This window comes from Felis catus, chromosome B4, assembly GCF_018350175.1.
Source record: "Felis catus isolate Fca126 chromosome B4, F.catus_Fca126_mat1.0, whole genome shotgun sequence".
Taxonomy (NCBI): Eukaryota; Metazoa; Chordata; class Mammalia; order Carnivora; family Felidae; genus Felis; species Felis catus.
In genome coordinates, this window is record NC_058374.1 from 71,388,997 (window position 1) to 71,413,798 (window position 24,802).

General features: G+C 38.3%; 1 protein-coding gene across 5 annotated transcripts in view; it reads left to right on the forward strand.

The window, feature by feature from the left end:
- Positions 1 to 24,802, forward strand: part of TMEM117 (transmembrane protein 117) — a 499,445-nt gene that overhangs the window by 185,801 nt on the left and 288,842 nt on the right. The window lies entirely within an intron of this gene.

A 24,802-nucleotide genomic window follows, 5' to 3' on the forward strand; every position in this document is an offset into this window, starting at 1 on the left:
CATATGGTATCTGTCTTTCTCTGTATGGCTTATTTCACTTAGCATCACACTCTCCAGTTCCATCCACGTTGCTACAAAGGGCCATATTTCATTCTTTCTCATTGCCACGTAGTACTCCATTGTGTATATAAACCACAATTTCTTTATCCATTCATCAGTTGATGGACATTTAGGCTCTTTCCATAATTTGGCTATTGTTGAGAGTGCTGCTATGAACATTGGGGTACAAGTGCCCCTATGCATCAGAACTCCTGTATCCCTTGGGTAAATTCCTAGCAGTGCTACTGCTGGGTCATAGGGTAGGTCTATTTCTAATTTTCTGAGGAACCTCCACACTGCTTTCCAGAGCGGCTGCACCAATTTGCATTCCCACCAACAGTGCAAGAGGGTTCCCGTTTCTCCACATCCTCTCCAGCATCTATAGTCTCCTGATTTGTTCATTTTGGCCACTCTGACTGGCATGAGGTGAAACCGGAGTGTGGTTTTGATTTGTATTTCCCTGATAAGGAGCGACGCTAAACATCTTTTCATGTGCCTGTTGGCCATCCGGATGTCTTCTTTAGAGAAGTGTCTATTCATGTTTTCTGCCCATTTCTTCACTGGGTTATTTGTTTTTCGGGTGTGGAGTTTGGTGAGCTCTTTATAGATTTTGGATACTAGCCCTTTGTCTGATATGTCATTTGCGAATATCTTTTCCCATTCCGTTGGTTGCCTTTTAGTTTTGTTGGTTGTTTCCTTTGCTGTGCAGAAGCTTTTTATCTTCATAAGGTCCCAGTAATTCACTTTTGCTTTTAATTCCCTTGCCTTTGGGGATGTGTCGAGTAAAAGATTGCTACGGCTGAGGTCAGAGAGGTCTTTTCCTGCTTTCTCCTCTAAGGTTTTGATGGTTTCCTGTCTCACATTTAGCTCCTTTATCCATTTTGAGTTTATTTTTGTGAATGGTGTGAGAAAGTGGTCTAGTTTCAACGTTCTGCATGTTGCTGTCCAGTTCTCCCAGCACCATTTGTTAAAGAGGCTGTCTTTTTTCCATTGGATGTTCTTTCCTGCTTTGTCAAAGATAAGTTGGCCATACGTTTGTGGGTCTAGTTCTGGAGTTTCTATTCTATTCCATTGGTCTATGTGCCAATACCATGCTGTCTTGATGATGACAGCTTTGTAGTAGAGGCTAAAGTCTGGGATTGTGATGCCTCCTGCTTTGGTCTTCTTCTTCAAAATTCCTTTGGCTATTCGGGGCCTTTTGTGGTTCCATATGAATTTTAGGATTGCTTGTTCTAGTTTCGAGAAGAATGCTGGTGCAATTTTGATTGGGATTGCATTGAATGTGTAGATAGCTTTGGGTAGTATTGACATTTTGACAATATTTATTTTTCCAATCCATGATCAGGGAATGTCTTTCCATTTCTTTAAATCTTCTTCAATTACCTTCATAAGCTTTCTATAGTTTTCAGCATACAGATCCTTTACATCTTTGGTTAGATTTATTCCTAGGTATTTTATGCTTCTTGGTGCAATTGTGAATGGTATCAGTTTCTTTGTCTTTCTGTTGCTTCATTGTTAGTGTATAAGAATGCAACTGATTTCTGTACATTGATTTTGTATCCTGCAACTTTGCCGAATTCCTGTATCAGTTCTAGCAGACTTTTGGTGGAGTCTATCGGATTTTCCATGTATAATATCATGTCATCTGCAAAAAGCGAAAGCTTAACTTCATCTTTGCCAATTTTGATGCCTTTGATTTCCTTTTGTTGTCTGATTGCTGATGCTAGAACTTGCAGCACTATGTTAAACAACAGCGGTGAGAGTGGGCATCCCTGTCGTGTTCCTGATCTCAGGGAAAAAGCTCTCAGTTTTTCCCCGTTGAGGATGATGTTAGCTGTGGGCTTTTCCTAAATGGCTTTTATGATCTTTAAGTATGTTCCTTCTATCCCGACTTTCTCAAGGGTTTTTATTAAGAAATGGTGCTGGATTTTGTCAAAGGCCTTTTCTGCATCGATTGACAGGATCCTATGGTTCTTCTCTTTTTTTGTTGTTAATGTGATGTATCACGTTGATTGATTTGCGAATGTTGAACCAGCCCTGCATCCCAGGAATGAATCCCACTTGATCATGGTGAAGAATTCTTTTTATATGCCGTTGAATTCGATTTGCTAGTATCTTATTGAGAATTTTTGCATCCATATTCATCAGGGATATTGGCCTGTAGTTCTCTTTTTTTACTGGGTCTCTGTCTGGTTTAGGAATCAAAGTAATACTGGCTTCATAGAATGAGTCTGGAAGTTTTCCTTCCCTTTCTATTTCTTGGAATAGCTTGAGAAGGATAGGTATTATCTCTGCTTTAAACGTCTGGTAGAACTCCCCTGGGAAGCCATCTGATCCTGGACTCTTATTTGTTGGGAGATTTTTGATAACCGATTCAATTTCTTCGCTGGTTATGGGTCTGTTCAAGCTTTCTATTTCCTCCTGATTGAGTTTTGGAAGAGTGTGGGTGTTCAGGAATTTGTCCATTTCTTCCAGGTTGTCCAATTTGTTGGCATATAATTTTTCATAGTATTCCCTGATAAATTGTTTGTATCTCTGAGGGATTGGTTGTAATAATTCCATTTTCATTCATGATTTTATCTATTTGGGTCATTTCCCTTTTCTTTTTGAGAAGCCTGGCTAGAGGTTTGTCAATTTTGTTTATTTTTTCAAAAAACCAACTCTTGGTTTCGTTGATCTGCTCTACAGTTTTTTTAGATTCTATATTGTTTATTTCTGCTCTGATCTTTATGATTTCTCTTCTTCTGCTGGGTTTAGGCTGCCTTTGCTGTTCTGCTTCTAGTTCCTTTAGGTGTGCTGTTAGATTTTGTATTTGGGATTTTTCTTGTTTCTTGAGATAGGCCTGGATTGCAATGTATTTTCCTCTCACGACTGCCTTCGCTGTGTCCCAAAGCATTTGAATTGTTGTATTTTCATTTTCGTTTGTTTCCATATATTTTTTAATTTCTTCTCTAATTGCCTGGTTGACCCACTCATTCGTTAGTAGGGTGTTCTTTAACCTCCATGCTTTTGGAGGTTTTCTAGACTTTTTTCTGTGGTTGATTTCAAGCTTCATAGCATTGTGGTCTGAAAGTATGCATGGTATAATTTCAATTCTTGTAAACTTATGAAGGGCTGTTTTGTGACCCAGTATATGATCTATCTTGAGAATGTTCCATGTGCACTCGAGAAGAAAGTATATTCTGTTGCTTTGGGATGCAGAGTTCTGAATATATCTGTCAAGTCCATCTGATCCAATGTCTCATTCAGGGCCCTTGTTTCTTTATTGACCGTGTGTCTAGATGATCTGTCCATTTCTGTAAGTGGGGTGTTAAAGTCCCCTGCAATGACCATATTCTTATCAATAAGGTTGCTTATGTTTTTGAGTAATTGTTTTATATATTTGGGGGCTCCGGTATTCGGCGCATAGACATTTATAATTGTTAGCTCTTCCTGATGGATAGACCCTGTAACTATTATATAATTTCCTTCTTCATCTCTTGTTACAGCCTTTAATTTAAAGTCTAGTTTGTCTGAAATAAGTATGGCTACTTCAGCTTTCTTTTGGCTTCCAGTAGCATGATAAATAGTTCTCCATCCCCTCACTCTCAATCTAAAGGTGTCCTCAGGTCTAAAATGAGTCTCTTGTAGACAGCAAATAGATGGGTCTTGTTTTTTTATCCATTCTGCTACCCTATGTCTTTTGGTTGGCGCATTTAATCCATTTACATTCAGTGTTATTATAGAAAGATACGGGTTTAGAGTCATTGTGATGTCTGTATGTTTTATGTTTGTAGTGATGCCTCTGGTACTTTGTCTCACAGGGTCCCCCTTAGGATCTCTTGTAGGGCTGGTTTAGTGGTGACAAATTCCTTCAGTTTTTGTTTGTTTGGGAAGACCTTTATCTCTCCTTCTATTCTAAATGACAGACTTGCTGGATAAAGAATTCTTGGCTGCATATTTTTTCTGTCTAGCACCCTGAAAATCTCATGCCAATTCTTTCTGGCCTGCCAAGTTTCAAAAGAGAGATCAGTCACGAGTCTTATAGGTCTCCCTTTATATGTGAGGGCACGTTTACCCCTTGCTGCTTTCAGAATTTTCTCTTTATCCTTGTATTTTGCCAGTTTCACTATGATATGTCGTGCAGAAGATCGATTCAAGTTACGTCTGAAGGGAGTTCTCTGTGCCTCTTGGATTTCCATGCCTTTTTCCTTCCCCAGTTCAGGGAAGTTCTCAGCTATGATTTCTTCAAGTACCCCTTCAGCACCTTTCCCTCTCTCTTCCTCCTCTGGGATACCAATTATGCGTATATTATTTCTTTTTAGTGTATCACTTAGTTCTCTAATTTTCCCCTCATACTCCTGGATTTTTTTGTCTCTCTTTTTCTCAGCTTCCCCTTTTTCCATAACTTTATCTTCTAGTTCACCTATTCTCTCCTCTGCCTCTTCAATCCGAGCTGTGGTGGTTTCCATTTTGTTTTGAATTTCATTTAAAGCATTTTTCAGCTCCTCGTGACTGTTCCTTAGTCCCTTGATCTCTGTAGCAAGAGATTCTCTGCTGTCCTGTATACTGTTTTCAAGCCCAGCGATTAATTTTATGACTATTATTCTAAATTCACTTTCTGTTATATTATTTAAATCCTTTTTGATCAGCTCATTAGCTGTTGTTATTTTCTGGAGATTCTTCTGAGGGGAATTCTTCCGCTTGGTCATTTTGGATATCCCTGGCGTGGTAAGGACCTGCAGGGCACTTCCCCTGTGCTGTGGTGTATAACTGGATTTGGTGGGCGGGGCCACAGTCAGACCTGATGTCTGCCCCCAGCCCACAGCTGGGGCCACAGTCAGACTGGTGTGTGCCTTCTCTTCCCCTCTCCTAGGGGCGGGATTCACTGTGGGGTGGCGTGGCCCGTCTGGGCTACTTGCACACTGCCAGGCTTGTGATGCTGGGGATCTGGCATATTAGCTGGGGTGGGTAGGCAAGGTGCATGGGGGCAGGAGGGGCAGGCTTAGCTCGCTTCTCCTTAGGTGATCCACTTCAGGAGGGACCCTGTGGCAGCGGGAGGGAGTCAGATCTGCTGCCGGAGGTTTGGCTCCGCAGAAGCACAGAGTTGGGTGTTTGCGCAGAGCGAGCAAGTTCCCTGGCAGGAACTGGTTCCCTTTGGGATTTTGGCTGGGGGATGGGCGGGGGAGATGGCGCTGGCGAGCGCCTTTGTTCCTCGCCAAACTGACGTCTGTGGTCGGGGGCTCAGCAGCTCTCCCTCCCTTTGTCCTCCAGCCTTCCCGCTTTCCGAGCAGAGCTGCTAACTTATGTCCTCCCAGACGCTAAGTCATGCTTGCTGTCGGAACACAGTCCGCCCGGCCCCTCCGCTTTTGCAAGCCAGACTCGGGGGCTCTGCTTGGCCGGCGAGCCTCCCCTCCACCCCGGCTCCCTCCCGTCAGTCCGTGGAGCGCGCACCGCCTCGCCACCCTTCCTACCCTCTTCCGTGGGCCTCTCGTCTGCGCTTGGCTCCAGCAACTCCGTTCTGCTAATCCTCTGGCAGTTTTCTGGGTTATTTAGGCAGGTGTAGGTGGAATCTAAGCGATCAGCAGGATGCGCGGTGAGCCCAGCGTCCTCCTACGCCGCCATCTTGACTAGAATCTAGATTGGGCCTTTCCATGAACGCCAGGGTCTCTCTTCCTGGAATCCCTAAGAATATGGGAGCATTCCTTACTTGAGGTAATTTAGAAAAAAATTAGAAAGTGGTAAGAACTGTTATTCGTGTACACTAACGCATTGTTTTTCCTAGTTTGTCTCTTCTTCGCTCCAAAGATTCATTCCATTTTCTCAGAAGTTGAGTGTTTTCAACTTACTTTGTCTTGTGTTTTTCCACGGTGATAAATACTGACTTCTTACACTGGTTCAGTAGTAACCTAGAGACTAGCCCAGAGTTATTTGTGATTCCCGTCTTGAACCTGAGCTATACTCTCCCCTTAGGTTTTGGCCAAGACCAGGCACATCTGGACAATGAGACTGTAGCATGGGGAATAGAGCCGGTGACCTTGAATGTAGGAGCATAGCACTGGCTGGAGTCAGACCTCTGTTTTCAAATCCTGATTTGGGCATGCAATGGGTGTGAGGCCTTGGGTACTTCACTTCTCTGGGCAGGTCTGGCTTCATGGACTTATGACCTGTTCAGTTGCACACAAGTCTTGGCAGGAGAACCCTTCTCTTGGTTTAATGCTTTGCTGACCCTATCTTGAAATTTGTGATATTTTTTGAACAAGGAGCCCCACACTTTCATTTTGTACTAGATCTAGCAGATTATGTAGCTGGTCTTATATCTAAGCCTAATCGTTTATAAAACAGGGATAGTAATATTTTCTTCATCTTAGGGTTCACAGGATTCTCCTAGGAAAGGATGTACCTGCCACTGGGAAAGTAGAGTCAGGCAGTGAGCTTAATCCAGACTGGCTCATTCATTAAAAAGAAAGGTTGAACTTGGCTGTCATATGGTGTCTACCTCTCACATTGTTTGTTGGCTTAGCTAGCTGTGGACATGTGCCATGGGATGGGAAGAGGGAAAATCAAAGAGCTCTTTTAGATGAAAATATCTAGGAGACGTTAGAAGGGTGAGGCAGCCTTGTATGAAATTATGGTCACTCGGTGAAAATTAGGGAGAGGTTTCATTTTTAGTAGAGCAAAACTGAGCTTTGCTACCACAGTTTTGGTGCTGACATTGGCACCATAGCTTGGTAGATTCCCAATGGTCAAGTGTAAGAGGCCGTGCCAGCGGTGGTGGTCAAGTTCCCTTTTAGGTTATGAAGGACCCAGAGAACCAAGCAGCAGATACAGCCACCACCACTATAACCACGAAGATGAACTCACATCATTGTGGGCGAAGAGGAGGAAATTGATGAATGCCAGGTGGTTCCTCAGGCACTGTATTAAAAACTCTTGTGAGGGGTGCCTGGGTGGCTCAGTTGATTAAGCATCCAACTCTTGATTTCAGCTCAGATCATGATCTCACGGTTCATAAGATCCAACACCATGTCTCGCTGATTCTCTTGGGATTCTCTTCCCCCCCCCCCCCCGCCCGTAACCCCTCAAATAAATAAATAAATAAATAAATAAATAAATAAATAAATAACTCAATGTGAGACATTTTCTGCAGGCTCTGAGAAATAGTTAGATTGGAATTTGCAAGGGGCTGGATGTACTTTAAAAGCCATTGAGGGAATGATATCAGAAAGGTAGATAGATTGTTGATAATATTAAGACCTGTCTTGTATTCTGAGTCACTGTAGTTTGTCACATATAAGCTACCTCAATGTGTTAGCTTCTTTTGCTTCTATTAATTGATCAGGAGAAGAAATGGATTTCAATAATACATAAAGCAACATAACATTCAAGCAAATCCTAACCTGAACACTAAATGCAAGGAAAAAACAATACTTAATAACAATGTTAACTAATTCATCTCCTCTTTATAAAAAACAATAATGGATTATTGCTGCGATGTTAACAGATTTTTTTATTTCTTGCTCACACCTCTCAACCCATGAAGTTGAAGTCTCTTAGGATGCAAGTGTGGTATCCTGTTTACGATCTTACATTTATACTGTAAATTTAAGTATGGATAGCAAATCAGGACATATCTTCAATTAGCCAGTGCTGTTATATATTTGAGTCATCAGTGTCCGCAAAAATATGTTAATTTCTGAATCTGCATGGATAGAGGAAGTTGTCCTTTTAATAGTTGAACTCCGGTGTTGGAGATAAAGACCTCTGAGAGCAGGATGGATGAAGAACTGGTGGCAGATTTACTGTAGCAAGTCGGAAGAGAGCCCAGTAGGAGAGACCAAAACAATGAAAACGAAATCAAGTCCACCACCCATTCTGGGAAGCAGTGAAGGTAAGGATAGGACTTAAACCATTGATTTGACACTTTGGGCAATGTATTAAAAAACAAACTAAGAAGCAGATTTCCCAGTCTGTCGTGACTGCCACTGAGAAGAAATATGCCATTTAACAAGTACTTTGCCCAGGTGTTTTTGCTCCTACCAGCTGGCAACTACAGAATGTAGTACTGTCTTATACTCACCACGAGACATTACAACAAGTTCCTGGGGAGTTAACAAATAGAAAATACCCAGGCCTGCTCAGCGGGAACGAAGCTTTAATATTCTTAACCTGCTGAAGGCAGTGGAAAGTGTTCATTAGAACAGTTGCTCAAATGAGTCACATTTATATTGCCTTTCTAACCTGTGTGTCTTTACTGAATGCTGTGCCGAAGCTGGCATCTCCACAGGTGCAACTTGCTTTGACCAGGTCGAGAACTCTGCTCTGAAGTTTTACAGACTTTAGAGAGCTTTGTTCTTCATTTAATGTTTGAGGCATTTTAGTTTATAATCTATGTGAGAATGTTTACCAAAAAGATCGTGGGTTTTTTTTTTTCTTTTTTTGCTTCCTTTTGAATGATCTCAGCTAAATTTACTTCTTAGAAACATAAACAATGGCTTGAATTAATACATTTTCTAGTCCTTTAAGTGACCAGACAGATATAATGGCATACTTCAACCTGGAGCATGGTTAATTCACTGCATCTTTATGTTGATCTGAAAAGAATGACTCCTGGATTTCATTTTGAAATACCATCTGCTAAATTGTTAAATTATGTTTTAAGCTTTTTATTTTTTAAATGAAGGCTTACTTTCTAAGAACAACCTAGAAGCATTAAGATAATTTCTCTTGCAGTTGTGACCTTGAGAAAGATGCAGAATGTTCCTGCTTCATGATTTTGGCAGAGTCCTTCAAACTAAAATGATTTCAACAGCATAATTTTGTTATTCCATTTGCTGACAGTTCCAGGTTCCTGGTACATACTTTATATTTTCTTATTCATAGAACATTTTTTCTTTTCAAAGACATATAGCTTTAGAAATTCTCTGATACTGAAATGTGTTGTTGTACTTATATTACACAAACTCAAAGAGAAACTTGAGGGAGAAAACACTCAATATTTCCTTGACATTTTCTACATGCTTGTGGCTCCAAAGAAATGTAAAACTAAGAGACAGAATTCAGAAAGAAAAATTACAGGAATTAAGTAATCGTAACTTCCATGTTGATGATAAAAACTCAGAAAAAGGATATTATCCAAAATGCTTAATTTTAATAAGTGGAACACCATTTATTTAAAATATATTTTCGGGACGCCTGGATGGCTTAGTTAGTTTAGCGTCCTATTCTTGATTTCTGCTCAGATCATGATCTCATGGTTTGTGATTTGGAGCCCCACATTGGGCTCTATGCTGTCCATGTGGAGCCTGCTTGGAATTCTCTGTCTCTCTCTCTCTCTCTCTCTCTCTCTCTCAAAATAAATAAACTTAAAAATATAAAAGTCATTTTCATATTATTGAAACTTTTTTTCAACTAATGTTTTGCAAGAGCACATCTTTGGAGCAGAGTATGCTGACTATCCATACTATTTAAGATCTCACAGAACTATCTGATTTCTTATAGTAGTTAATAAAACCATATCAAATAATTTAAATTGGATGAGCTAGCTGAGAGTAGATGCCATACAACACACATGAAATAGCTCTTTAACATTCTAGGAGAAGCAACTCTCCTCAGCTGGATATTCCATTTCAACAACACTTATGACACACAGCGGGGTCACACATAGTGGGTCATTTGCAGCAGAGGATGTACTCTGTGGGCAGCTCAAGGGCATATGCATGATTGGATGAGCCACAGGGAAGGCACTTTGGACTCAACTTGCAATATATTTGCTTTTACTTGCTTAAATTCCAATGTTTAAAGATACATCAAGCTGTTTGGATAAGGAAGATCCAATGAACTCAACATAAGATTTCAGGAGAGCAAAGGGAAACATACTATAAAATTATTCATCCTCAGAGAGGTTCTTTTTATAATGACTTCAAATTAAATACAATAAAGGAATTTTTTCTGTAAGTATATTGAGGTTCGGTAATTCTGACAAATACCATCTTAGAACCTTTAAAACTCTATGAGAAACACACAGTTGGTTTTTTTTAATGTCATGCATAAAAATGATAGTTTTTAGAAAGAGACTTTTCTGAAAGAGAATATATTCTAAGCCAGGTTTGGCAAACTATGGCTCATGGGCCAAATCCTGTTTATTTTGTATGGTCCGTGAGCTAGGAATGATTTTCACTTTTTTTTTTTAAAGGCTAACATTCATTGAATACTTATTCCAGAGCAGGTGCTACATGTCTTAATTCATTTAATCTTCACTGTACTCTAATGAGGTTGACACTATTATCATCCCCATTTATCAGTGAGGAGATGGGAACAGAGAGATTCAGGGTCACTCAACTAATAAGCGATAGAGCCAGGGTACGGGCAGGTTTGACTCCATAATCCATGCTTTCAACCAGCACATTGTACTACCTCTGAAACCTAAGGCCCTAAGCCCCAGGGGGGTGTTTATATCATTGTACCACTTGCTTTATCCTTACTTCCCCAGCAGCTCTCTCCAGATATATCTTTGGCTCCAAACAGAGGAAACTCTTTTCCATTCTTTTAATCTTTGCAGGCTGTGGGTTGTCGCTAGGTTTGTCCCACCGACAAGACTGCTTTACTCCCATCTCTACCTTTCCAGATCCTGTCCACCCTTCAAGAAGTAGTCTTTACTAGTAATGACTAGCCAGAAGATAAGGTGCTAATTATAACACCAAAACTTCTAGCTACCGACTAAATGAAGAAGACTTCACAGAATCATAGGAGAAAAGTTGAATGAGTGGATAAATAAACTTGAATATATTTTTAAATGGTTGGAAAAAGAAGGATTATCATGACATGTGAAGATTACGTGACACGTAGATTGCAGTGTGCATAAATACAGTGTTATTGGAACCTAGTGATGATCTTTCATCACTAGACATCACTAGTCATCACTAGACATCACTAGACATTATGTATTGTCTGTTACGTATGGCTGCTTTTAGGCTGTAATGGCAGGCTAGCATTGTTGCAACAGACCATCAAGCCTGCAAAGCTTACGGTATTTACTACCTGGTGCTTTACAGAGAATGTTTGCCAAGTTTTGTTCCAAATTACTTAATTTCTGATTTTGATCTATAATTGTGTAATGAAAAAGTAAGTCTTTGTCGTTAAACTAGACTTATGTCATAATTATGTACTAACAAACATTATGAACACATAGTGTATCAGATATGGTATTATTCTGCATTTGCGTGACATGTAGTAGGTTCCCAATAAATATTTTTTCAAGAAGTAGATGAATAAATTGACACAGAAAGCTGAAAAATATCGCTTTTAGAAGAATGATCCATTTTGGTCATGTACTTTTTTTTTTTGCTTTAGTTTAAGCTGTAGTTTTGAAGACTTGTTTCATTTAGTAATATTTGTCATGTCCCTGAAGCAATTCATTGCCATAAATTTGAAAACAATACATTTGTGGAATCCCAAATTTGTGTCTGATTTAACTCAGCTAAATGTAATCCTAATTAGATGTGTGGTGTTCTAGTATTTCATGTTCGCAATTCATTTTTTATGGTTCCTCTGTACCATGCTGTATTAAAAATATGTGCAAATCTCTATGATTATTCACATTGAGAGACAGAAGCTTCTGTGATCGGTAATCATCCATTTATACATAAAGAAATTGATTTGTAGAGAATCAATAATTAGATGGCCTTGGAATATAAATCTGAGATTTCTGCTGGAGAATGGCTTTCTTCTGATGGACTCTTCTTTAAGTTCTGAGTCTGAGGCTTCCATGATTATTGATTATAATTGTTTTTAAAGTTAATGACTCCCCTGGGACTTCTTTTGAGACTGGAATAAGTCCAAAATGCAAAACTTCTGACTGAGTTAGTAAACAAATAAATCTCTAATCTCATCAAACAGGTTCTTTATTGGAAGCTGTGTCAATTAGAAACATGGTGTCTCATAACTCCATTAATAAAATAACATCAGCATAATTTAATAAGTCACATATGCACATTAAGGTTTTAGAGCCAAGGCCAGCATTACTGTGAGAAGGAGTTAGCTATATAAGTCTTAATGTGAGAATTTTTTAGAATGCATAGAGATACCTGAAAAACTCTTCTAGATAAAGAATACTAAAGTGTCATTTAATTTCCTTTTGTGAAATTTTGGCTGTGTATTTGACATATAAGAACATTTGAACAAATGTTACCTTGATGCCATATTAACCTTTATTTACAGTTTGATATAAAATAAAAATTGTATCTATGCTATTTACAAGCATGGGTTCTATGGTAGTGTAAAAATTTTTTAGTAAAAGTCAGAAAAGGATTTAGGGGCTGCTGGGTGGCTCAGTTGGTTAAATGTCTGACTTCAGTTCAGGTCCTTGTCTCATGGTTTGTGAGTTTGAGACCTGCCCTGTCAGTGCAGAACCGGTTTGGGATTCTCTCTCTCCCTCTCTCTCTGCCCTTCTCCCACTTGTACTTTTTCTCTGTCTCTCTCAAAAATAAATAAACTTAAAAAAAGGATTAAAACATTTTTTAATGTTTATTTATTTTTGAGAGAGAGAGACAGAGCATGAGCATGAGAGGGGCAGAGAAAGAGGGAGACACAGAATCCGAAGCAGGCTCTAGGCTCTGAACTGTTAGCACAGGGCCCAATGTGGACCTCAAACTCACAAACCTCGAGATCATGATCTGAGCCAAAATCAGACACTTACCTGACTGAGCCACCCCGGAACTACAAAAGACCCCAAATAGCCAACACAACCTTGAAAAAGAAAGTCAAAGCTGGAGGTATCATAATTCCAGACTTCAGGATATATTATTACAAAGCTGTCATGATCAAAACAGTATGGAACTGGCACAAAAATAGAAACACAGATCAATAGAACAGAATATAAAAACCCAGAAATGAACCTACAACTATATGGTCAATTATTCTTCAACAAAGCAGGAAAGAATATCCGATGGGAAAGAAGACAGTCTCTTCAACAAATGAGGCTGAAAAGCTGGACAACAAAGTGCATAAGAATGAAACTTTCTTATACCATGCACAAAAATAAATTCAAAATGGATTAAAAACCTAAATGTGAGACTTGAAACCAAAAAAAATCATAGAGAACATAATCAGTAACCTCTTTGGCATCAACCATAGCAACTTCTTTCTAGATATGCCTCCTGAAGCAAGGGAAACAAAAACAAAAATAAACTATCGGGACTTCATCAAAATAAAAGGCCTTTCCACAGCAAAGGAAACAACCAACAAAACTAAAAGGCAGCCTGCAGAATGGGAGAAGATATTTGCAAATGATATATTTGATAAAGGATTAGTATTGAAAACATAAAGAACTTATAAAACTCAACACCCCCAAAAAATCCAATTAAAAAATGGGCAGAAGACACGGATAGATATTTTTCCAGAGAAGACATACAGATGACTAACGGACACGTGAAAAGATTTTCATCATCACTGGTCATCAGGGAAATGTAAATCAGAACCACAATGAGATAACACCTACCGTATCAGAATGGCTAAAATCAACAACACAGAAACAGCAGATTTGGCAAAGATATGGAGGCAGGGGAACTCTTTTGCACTGTTGGTGAGAATGCAAACTCTATTAGTGTTTTTGTTTTCCAGTAGTGGAATTACTGGGTCATATCATACAGTACTTCTGTTTAACTTTTTGAGGAACCTCCGTACTGTTTTCCACAGTGGTTGCACAAACTTACATTCCCCCCAACAGTGCATAAGGATTCCTTTTTTTTCTTTACATCTTCACCAACATATTATTTTTTGTCCTCTTTTTTTTTTTTTTTTTGGTCTGACACCAGCCATTCTGACAAGTGTAAGGTAACATCTGATTGTGATTTTGATATACATTTCCCTGATGATTGCTGATCTTGAGTATCTTTTTCATGTGCCTGTTGGCCATCTGTATGTCTTCTTTGGAAAAATGCCTATCAGGTGCTCTGCCCATTTTTCAATCAGATTATTTGATTTTTGATGTTCAGTTGTAGAATTTCTTTATGAGAGTGAACATCTTTTTATATTTTTATTACCCTTATGGTAGGGGGCTTTAATACTCCACTTACAACAATGGACAGATCATCTAAGCAGAAAATTAACAAGGAAACAATGGCTTTTAATGATACACTGGACCAGATGTACTTAACAGATATATTCAGAACATTTCATCCTAAAGCAGCAGAACATATTTCTTCTCTTGTGAAACACTTTTTATCTTGTCATCTTTGATCCATTCCCTACCCCCCCCCCTTTAGGGTGTTTGTCTTTTTTGTATTGATTTGTATTAAAATTCATTTTCCTAAATAAGATTACCCTTAAATACAAGGTAAAACACCAGCATAACATTTTGGAGCCCACTACATTTCAAAAATTTATGTGGATTCTGTATAGCAGTGATCTTTTTTTTTTTTTTTTAATTTATTAAACTAATCCTGATAAGAAGCTGTCCATTTCTGGTTAAATATTGAGGTCAAAGGTACACACATATAGTAGCTAGAAATATGTTTCTGTTTTTTTAAGCCCAGAACTAAGAGTGGTCTTTCATGCTAAAGCCTTTCAGTTCTAATATATCTATTATTGGGATAAATTGAGTACTAAACGTGTCCCTGTCACTGATTTTATATTAATTAATTTTCATTTATATTATGCTTTTACAAATATTCCAATATCTGTGGAATTTAAAATTTTGGCATGATAACTCCTCAAGCCATTGCTACCATACCTGCAGGTTTGTTTTTTTTTTTTAAGCCCTTGCCAGTAGCATATAATTATGCCATTGTCAGTGGTAACATAATATCAATATAAAAGCTACTTAAACATCATTATACTAATTATTGTAATTATTTAAAGTACAACTTGAAAATCCAATTGTGCCCTAAAGTGATATTTCAACTGTAAGAAGAGAGTGTATTCTTTGAAGCATGAGATTTCCCTGTTAGGTGCCTTTCATTCTTTCTTTCCTCTGTGCAGAAAAGGTCACTATCTGGGGATAATTATTCACTTCACCTTTTCTACCTGGTGAGGCAGCCTGAATTCCCAAGACCTGTCCTTTTCAGTGCTCCTTACTGGATTTCAGACCCCCGTGCTAAGCCTAATTTATGCATTGACATCATATGTTTACAGCGGCATAACAATGACCATGTTGGATTGTGTGCTGAATATATTCTCGTGCTGTTTCTTCCTGTGTAAAGGAGCACTCCACACTATAGGTTTCATCAGACATTTAAACCAGTACTCCCTATGCAGGGTGAAAGTTCATCTTAAATCCAGTAAGGAAACTGTATATGGGAGAACTTCTCTGAGACCTTTGTACCATCTAGTATTAGCAGAATTCCTGAAAATTACATTCAGCTAGGATGCTGTGAGGATTAAATGGCATCATTTTGACATGGAGTAAGTGTTCATTAAATGTAATCAACGAAGAAAATGATTTTGATTCTATTTTGTTCAAATTAGGCATATATCATGTTTTGCTATTCATAAGGCTGCCTTACTACAGTTTTATTTTAAATGTAAGGAAAGCTCTCATTTTATAGTTTTTTGGGTTGCTACTGTTGTACTTGTTTTATTTTCCATAATTAGCTGAAAACGAATTTGTCATGGACTTTGTCTCATTTATCCATTTCGTACCTAGGAAACTGCTTAACATATAATAAATGCTCACTAAATGTTGTTTTGGTTGAATTAGTAAATGGTCCAGGGTATATTTATGTTGAAACCACAGATTTAAGAAATATAGTTGGCCAGTAAAGCATCATCTGTATTCATTTGGACTTATAAATAAAACTCATAAAGGGGCACCTGGGTGGCTCAGTTGGTTGAGAATCTGATTTTTGATTTTGGCTCAGGTCATGATCCCAGGATCATGGGATTGAGCCCCGAGAAGAGGTTCTCTCCTTCTTTCCCTCTGCTCCCTCCCCTGCTTGCACTCTCTCTCTAACGTAAAAAAAAAAAAAAAAAAAAAAAAAAAATCAATCAATCAATCAATCTCAGAAAGTAATTATCATTTCAAGGTGGCTGGCTAGTGGTTCTGGGGCTCTGCTATACCCACTTTGCCTGGGTCAGTGTTACCAAGTTATCATTGGATAGCTTGTTGTGACTATACATTCAGGAGTAGATTACCTTCAGCTCTCTCCTACAGGGCTCAGGAGTCCATTCTCAGTAATGCAGAAAATAGCCTGAGAAAAATACATTTAGGGGAAAGCAAAATTATGCTTTCTTGCCTATGAAAGATACTTGCTAGTAGAAAATCTTAGCCTTTGTATATTCCCTCATTAAATCTGTATTACTTTGAAATTATATCATTTCCTTCTTCTTGGGAGAAATGATCTTTATTCCCATGCCTAGCTATTCTTGAATATAATAATTATAAAATGTATAAAAATACTGTCCTGTCTGTCCCCTTCTTATGGCTATCTTCTCCAGAGAGGAGAAAGAGAAGAAATAAAGTAGAGCTCTTTTTAAAATTTTAAATTCCTCTGGAGGCACAGAGGAATTCTGGAGAGACACAGAGGGAGAGAAAGTAAGAGAGAAAGAGACAGAGAGAGAGAGAGAGAGAGAGAGATATCAAAATTTTCCAAAAGCCATTACACCTTGCCCTAGTTCTAGCCTGTCTTTTTCTTGATCCAGTCTTTGTCAGGACTAAATTTACTAAAAGAGCCTTTATTCCAGGTTTTTCTGTGGATCCTAAAATGATTTCTCAAGTTGTTCTGTAGTATGGAGTTTTAAGTTACATAAGTTTTTCACCTTTACCAAGGTTTTCTACTATAAGTCATATAAGAACAATTTATTCCCAACTATCAGTTTTAACAAAGCATGACCTGGAACGCTAACAATGGAAAATGGAGCTATTCTCTGCCACAGCTTTTATTTCAGTAAGATATTGAATGTTTAAAATGCTTTGGCTTGGGAGTCCTGGATATTACTGCTAGCTTTTGAATCCTGCCGACATCATACTTTGGTCCTGTGTTCCACTCCAGAGCTAGGTTCATTCTCCAGGCTGGCTTTACACTCAGATCCCATTCAGATCCAGACCTGCTGGACTTTCTCTGCTCCTGGCTCATGTCCCAAACAAAAATCTGTCTGGGGGTAGATCAGAGATTCAGATGGCTGAGGGCCATTTGTAAGCATTTGTACTGTATTATTTGAGATTTTAGTGAGTTGTCACGATACCAAACAAAACAGTGAAGCCCAATTTTTAAAAATAGTTCTCACTTTATGCACTACAATGCATGAACATAATATATGAGGCCAAACGATATTTATGGATTATTATTACATCAACCAGGGTCAGCTCCTGAATCTTGTTTCCCAACACCAACAACTTTTATCTCATTTTTATTAAATTACTATTCATTATAAATAATTGCTGACATAGATGTATTCCTATCCTAGTTCTTTTTACTTGTTGTCTGTGCCACACAGAACATTTAATCTCAAATTAATGTCCAATTATATTAGTAATTTTACAAAAAATAGCTCAGTGAGAATTTCAATCAACATATTTCTCTATAAAATACTTTTGTGTTCACTAATTGTTTCAAGGTTTTTTTGAGCAAGAAATGTGTTGGACACTTCTTATGTGTACCTTAGAACAATATGCTAAACCTAAGTACTCAATTAGCACTTTAGTTGATATAACAGAAGTTGAATGTTTTTCTTTTCCATTTGTATTATTTTTAAACTCACAACTGTATCACATTAAAAGATAAGCTCCCAAGTGTATACCATTTAAAGATACTTCTCTCTGCTTCTTTAATGTATACATATACTTACCAAAGGAGCAAATAATGTGTGCTTTATTTGCTTATAAATTTCATTTAAGGAGATCTACACTTACGGCATAAAACAGTAGTTCTCAAATGGTTTGATATCAGGACCCCTTACAGTCTTTTTTTGTTTTCAAGTTTATTTATTTATTTTGAGAGAGACAGAGCAGGTGGGGGAGGGGCGCAGAGAGAGAGAGAGAGAGAGAGAGAGAGAGAGAGAGAGAGAGAGAGAGAGAAGAGAATCCCAAGCAGGCTCCACGCTGCCAGGGCAGTACTGTATGCAGGGCTCCAACCCACGAAACTGTGACATCACAACCTGAGCTGAAACCAAGAGTCAGACACTTAACCAACTGAGCCACTTAGGTGCCCCCAGGATCCCTTTACACTCTTAACAATTATTGAGGACCCTGCAGATTTACTTCCGAAAAGTCAGGAAAACATGAATGAGCACAAACACACCATGCTGCCAGCTGATACAGTGATGATGTCATCATACATCACTTAGCCTCTGAAAGAAAACTCCCTTGTACACTTGAGTTAATTAGAGTGAAAAGTCAAATATCAGGTGATTTTTGTTTTAAAAATAGTTGTTGCAGAACTAAAAGGGTCTCAGTACCTTCAGGGCACCCAGACGACACTTTAGGAACTGCCGCATGAAACTTGAAGTGGTAATAAAGACAAATATTTGTAGAGTAGCTTGAAGTTTGCAATATGGTGTCACATATGTTTTCTATTTGACTTCCCCAATAATGCTGTGAGTTTATGATTATGTCATTTTACAGGTAAGAAAAAACTACGTTCAGGGAAATTAAGTGATTGGCTCAAGGGAACTCCACTAGCAAAATTAAACTCAGACCTTCCGATGGCAGAGCCTATGATTTTTCTATCGCAACATATGCCTCCCAAACCTGCCCAGCCTAAAAGTTCTCTATGAAACCAGGTTCGTCGAGTTAAATCTAGTTTCATTTCAACCTCCAGAGCACGAGACTGGTTTGAATGAGAACTGAGATCTCCATTTAACTTTTGAGTGGTCCTGGGAAATCCAATCTGGTCCTGAAGGGTGAGTGTGTAGTTCCAGGGTAACCTGCAGAATTTGGGGTGGCTCTTAGTTGGATCCTTGGTAGTTCTGGGATTACAGCTACCATGAACCTATAATTCTGCCTCAGAATGTAGCTGTATTCTTTAGAGAAGTATGGTGGATACAGATGGTTTGCAGCTGGGGTGAGCCACTCAGGTTGCTGGATACCTGGACAGACTTGCCAAGCCTCTCCTAGGCTGAGCTGTAGCCTCCAGCACTGGACTAAAATGGCCAACAGCCAGGAGCAAAAATATCAAATACCATTTGCCTGGGAGCTGGCCCTAGTGTATTTATCTCTTTGGAGGACTGTACTTTCTGTACTATCTTTAAGCTTTAACCTTTGGGCAAATCAAAATGACAGCACTATATACCCTGTAAATCAAAAAGGACAGGGTCAAAGACCATTCTTTATCTCTGTTGCTGCTCAGGACTTTGATTCTTCAAGTATTAAACATGAAGAAAATGTGGAGCACAGGTGTGAAGGGACACAAGTGTGTGCTGTGTTAAGAAACTATAAATAACGATGTTAAATTTTCTCTGAAATGAATGGAAAGGGAGAATGAATTTGTAGAGATCTATAAAAAACTCTTTGGCTATTTTCTTTGCTCTGCAGTAAACTGATCTAGTTAGATGCCATAGAATGACTGCTTTATGAAAATAAAAAGTGGTAATATTTTTGAAGCTGTATCTTTCATTGTTTTACTTATTTGCTAAAAACAAAGCAAAACAAACAAAATAATAACCATCGCAATGCGAGCTCTCTTCTGTTGACTGTGAAGAGAAAGTCTTTATTTCTTCACTTGGCATTTAGGTGATGTTTCATTGTGTGCCCAAATCAAAACTACCATTTCTATGTGGTCACCTCTTCTCCAAACCATTGCTCCCACCATCTTAAGCCAAGTTGGCCTATGTATTACCTACCCCTCCCCGAGATTCCCACCTCTGCACTTTTGCTCAGATGGTCCTCTCAGCTTAGAGTGCTCTTCCCTCATTTCCTTCCTTTGCTGTTTTTACCCATTCTTTGAACCCTTCTTTATCAGTTCAGTGCATGGTAGTCTCTTCTTTAGCTTTCTAAAGTGGGGGTTGGCAAAGCTTTTCAATAAAGATAGTAAATATTTCAGACTTTGGTGGGCCGTAAGGTCTCCATTGCAACCGCTAAATTCTGCCTTTGCAACACAGAAACAGTCCTGGATGATACTGAAGCAAAGGAGTGTGGCTGTGTCTTAATAAATTTCCTACAGATAATTTGTAATTATTTATGAGGGAGCTGCAGATTGCCAGCTCTTATTCTCCAGCGTCTATCTGATTAGCAGTCACTTATCATGTACTCTCTTCTTTTCTTACTGTTTCGCGTGTTTATCCAGTACATTCCCAACTAGACTATAAGCTCCACGGAGATAACCTTATCATACTTTGTATTTGTGTATCTGTCCTGGTACTTTAAACAGTATTTATTCAAACACTCAGATATTTGTAATTGACTTAAATGTTTTTTAAGGATGGGAAAACACTGACCCCTCTTGATTTCCGTTCCGTTGCTGTTTTGTTTATGTCCTAATTGGTGCTGTGTTCATGTGTTGGTTCTTTCCTGAGCAAAGGCATCAGCCAATGCTGAGATGTAGTGGATTACCTCTCCGTGTTAAGATATATTAAAGATCAGGATAAATGCTTTAATGTGTATCCTAAGAAAAGATTTTATGAGTTATTTGTTGACAGAATGGTTATGATGAGACCTTTTGCTTAGCCTGCCAACATAGCACTCATTTCTTACGAGAACAAAGTACTGTAGTTTGGCCTCCTGATAGAAAGCCTGCTGAGTTTTACCATTTAATAAAATAGAGTACACAGTGTAATTTGTACAATGTCAAACTTCAGAGAACAATTTATAACAATAATGTTTCTATTTACAGCATGCCATTAAGGAAGGGACAATAAAATGTCAAGTTTGACAATATCCACTGATTGATATTAAGGTCAGAAGGGGAAACATTTCTGTTCTCAGCGTTGCAGAGTCAGCTGGCACAATAGAGGGCAGAATACAATCAACTTTGCATTCTTTCCAAAATTCAAAGCTTTGGAAAGGACAGCAGTCTAGATGTTTTATTTACTCAAGAGAAGCTGAAGTGTAAAGACAGAAACAACTGAAAATTCCATGTTTCTAGTTCTCTCTCTCTCTCTCTCTCTCTCTCTCTCTCTCTCTGTTAGCCTGGAAAAAATTCTGATAAATATTAGTCCAGTCATCAGATTGTATTCATACTGTGTTGTAACTACCTATTTGGATGTGTTAGCAGTACCCTGCAAATACTACACCCACATTTTCTAGTGACATAGATGGGGTCTGAGAAGATTAATTCCAAGCCATGACATTTGTAGAACTGACAAGGGAAAAAAAGTATAGCAGTACCAGGTGATGGGGGGAGATACTCAGCTCAGATTCCTCATCTTGGAACATGAATTAGTATGATTCACAGGTATGCTGATCACAGTGAAGAATCTGATATGTGTCAGCTACTTCTCTTTATAATAACCTAACGCAGAGCTAAGTATAGAAATAAGGCATTCTCGTACTAGTGCGTGGGATTAAATGCTCTGCTTTGTGTAGGCATTTATTACATTCTAGATTCTTCACATGTTGATAAAGTCATAGGATTTCTAAAAGTATATTTCTCATTGTCACCTTCTGTCAAGATGTTGCTGTCTCAGAGCATACCGGTGAGCAGCTGAGCTCAGCACCATGGACCAGGTACCAAGCAGGACTTGAAACCTAGAACTAGGGGTTTTCCCGGGTGATGGATGATGAGAGCAACTTGCCCAGGAGGTGGAGGGTGATGTGCTCAAATGCCGGCTTGTGTCAATACCATTACTTTATCATTATCTGGGGAACGGCGAGGGGCATTGAAATAGCATCACCTCTTGCCCCCCACACAGGAGTGTGACACTGCCGATGAAATAGGAGTGGGGTTTGAGGCAGGAAAGTCCCCTTGAAACAGTGACATTTAGGTGGCAATCTGAAGGACAGTGAGAGATTAGACTGAGATGGGGGTGAGAAGGGAGGGTAAGGGTTTCAGGGAGAGGGAGACAGGTGAAAGTTCAAGATGAGTGTGACTAAATTCTGGATCTACAAGAATGAGGGAGCTGCAGATTGCCAGCTCTTGTTCCCGAGCATCTATCTGATTAGCAGTCACTTAGGTGAGGCTTGCAGGTAGATTAGGCTACGTTGAATTTTTTTTTTCTGAAGAAATAATGACACAACAGAATTTCTCAGATTTTTCAAGTTAAATTATATATCCCCAGCTCCCTATAGTATAAAACCAAGGACTTTTTTCTTTTTTCACTTTGCTATTTCTAATTACTATCACTTTCTTCAATCCCATTTTCAAAATTAATACCATAATTGTATAGTGCTTTTAAATCTATAAAATGTTTTTATGTATTTTGACATATATTATGTCATTCAATTCTCACAATTAATACAAATAAGAATCACAGAATCCAGGATACTTCTCAAAGAGGATGGAGGGTGTCAGCATAAATCTCAGAGTTTTGTTTTAGGCCAATTCTAATGTTCACAGTGAAAATCCAACAGATGTTAACAAATAATTTTTGATTTCCAACCCAACCAGGGGAGGTTCCTGTTTCTTGTTTCTGGGAAGTTATAAATCAGCCATGTCACTGAGAATCACCTTTTATCATTGAGTGTGATCTTTTTAAGAAACGCCATTTCTCTGATGATTATACCTGTTGGTTATTTGTATATCTTCTTTGGAGAAAGGTATGTTAAGGGCCCTTGCCATTTCCCCCAAGTTTTATTCAGATGTAATAGGTATGTAACATTGTGTAATTTTAAGGCATACAGTGTATTGATTTGATACACTTAACATACTGAAAAATGATTACCACTATAGCATTATAATTTTTTTTTTTTTGCTATTGAAGTGTAAGAGTTCCTTGTATATCTTGAATTCTAACCCCTTATGAACTATGTGGTTTGTGAATATTTTTTCCCATTCTGTCAGTTGCCCTCTCATATTGACTAGTTACTTTGTTGTGCAGCAACGTTTTTAGTTTGGTGTAGTTTCCGTTGTCCATTTTTACTTGTGCTTTTAAATGTCATATTCAAGAAATCATTGCCAAAACCAATGTTATGAAGATTTTCCCCCTATGTTTTCTCATGGGAATTTTACAGTTTTAGGTCTTGCGTTTAAGAGTTAATCCATTTTGAGTTGATGTTTGTGTATAGTGCAAATAAGGGTCCAGTTTCATTTCATTCTCTCTTTCTTCCTTTCTTTTTTTTTTCTTTATCTCTTTCCCTTCTTTCCTTTATTTCCTGTATGTGGATATTCAATTTTCCTAACACCATTTGTTGAAGAGACTGCTACCCTTTTCCTCTTGTGTATTCTTGGTACCCTTGTTGAAGATCAGTTGACTGTATATGTGGATTTATTTCTGGGTTCTCTGTTCTGTTCCATTTGTCTGTGTATCTGCTTTATGCCAGTACCATACTATAAAGTCACAGTGAGATATCACCTCACACCAGTTAGGATGGACATTATCAAAAAACAAAAAATCATTAAGTGTTCATCAGGATGAGAGAAAAAAATTGGAATCCTTGTGCACTGTTGATGGGAATGTAAAATGGTGCAGCCACTGTAGAAAACAATACGGAGGTTTCTCAAAAAATTAAAAATGGAATTACCGTATGATCCAGCAGTCCCACTTCTGGATATGTATCTGAAAAAATTGGATTCAGGATTTCAGAGAGATTATTTGTACTCTCACATTTGTTGCAGTATTATCCACAATACCCAAGATGTTGAAGTAAAAGAAATGGCCATTGGTGGATGAATTGGATAAAGAAAATGTGGTATATGCATACAGTGGCATATTATTCAGCTTTAATAAAAAGGAAACCATGCCATATGCACAAATTGGATGGGCCTTGAGCGTATTATGCTAAGTGAAATAAGCTAGCTACAGAGGGATAAATACTGTATGATTCCAATGATATGAGATAAATAATCAAACCCAAAGAAGCAGAAAATAGAATACTGATTGATTGCCAGAGGCTGGGGTAGGGGAAAATGGGAGCTGGTTTTCAGTAGGTACAAAGTTTCAGTTGTGCAAGAAGAAAAAGAGATCTGCCATACAACGTGCTTCCAGTTAACAATAATGTACCATACACCGAAAAATACATTAAGTGGGGAGAGCTTATGTTATGTTTTTTTTTTAACCTCAATAACAGTAAAGGAGAAATGTCACTCATTACTTTATCTTGAGACAGAACCATCTGAGGGACAAAAAGGTGGAACACATGTGAGAAAATTGATTCTTCTTGAAAGAAGGCAGGCATATAGCCTGGATGACCACTTAAGATTCCTCTAGCTATGGGCTTCTGTGATATAATAATAGCACTGCCTGAAAAAATATTAACTGGTTTGCATATCACTGTGCATGATTTAGAAATGCTGTTGGTAGTACAGGGACGATTCAGTAATGTTAATTTCCGAACAGAGTATATTAAAATACTAACAGTGGTATTTAAAAAGCTTGTGGATAAAAAGTCAAGGAGAATGAAAAGTAAAGCATAAAAGGATCTGCTTTAGCTGTGTCACTTATGATATATTATGGTCCTTGTTTGATACATGACTATAATAAAGCATTGCCATTCAATTAGAGTAAGTTAACTTTAAAATTAATATTGTGCCTATGCTTGATTCCATTTAAAGGGCTGGAGAAAGGGAAGAGGATTTTGAACCATTCACTGTGCATTAGCTTCAATGACAGAATATAAATCATAGTAAGTCATAAGCCTCTGTCCAGTTCTGATCTCTGTGTGATGCATGTCAATGTCAGACTTTAAAAATGTATGCTTCAGTTAGAATGGCATGCATTTTGTAATTGGACAGAAGTAAGTAGAGTGGATTGAAGG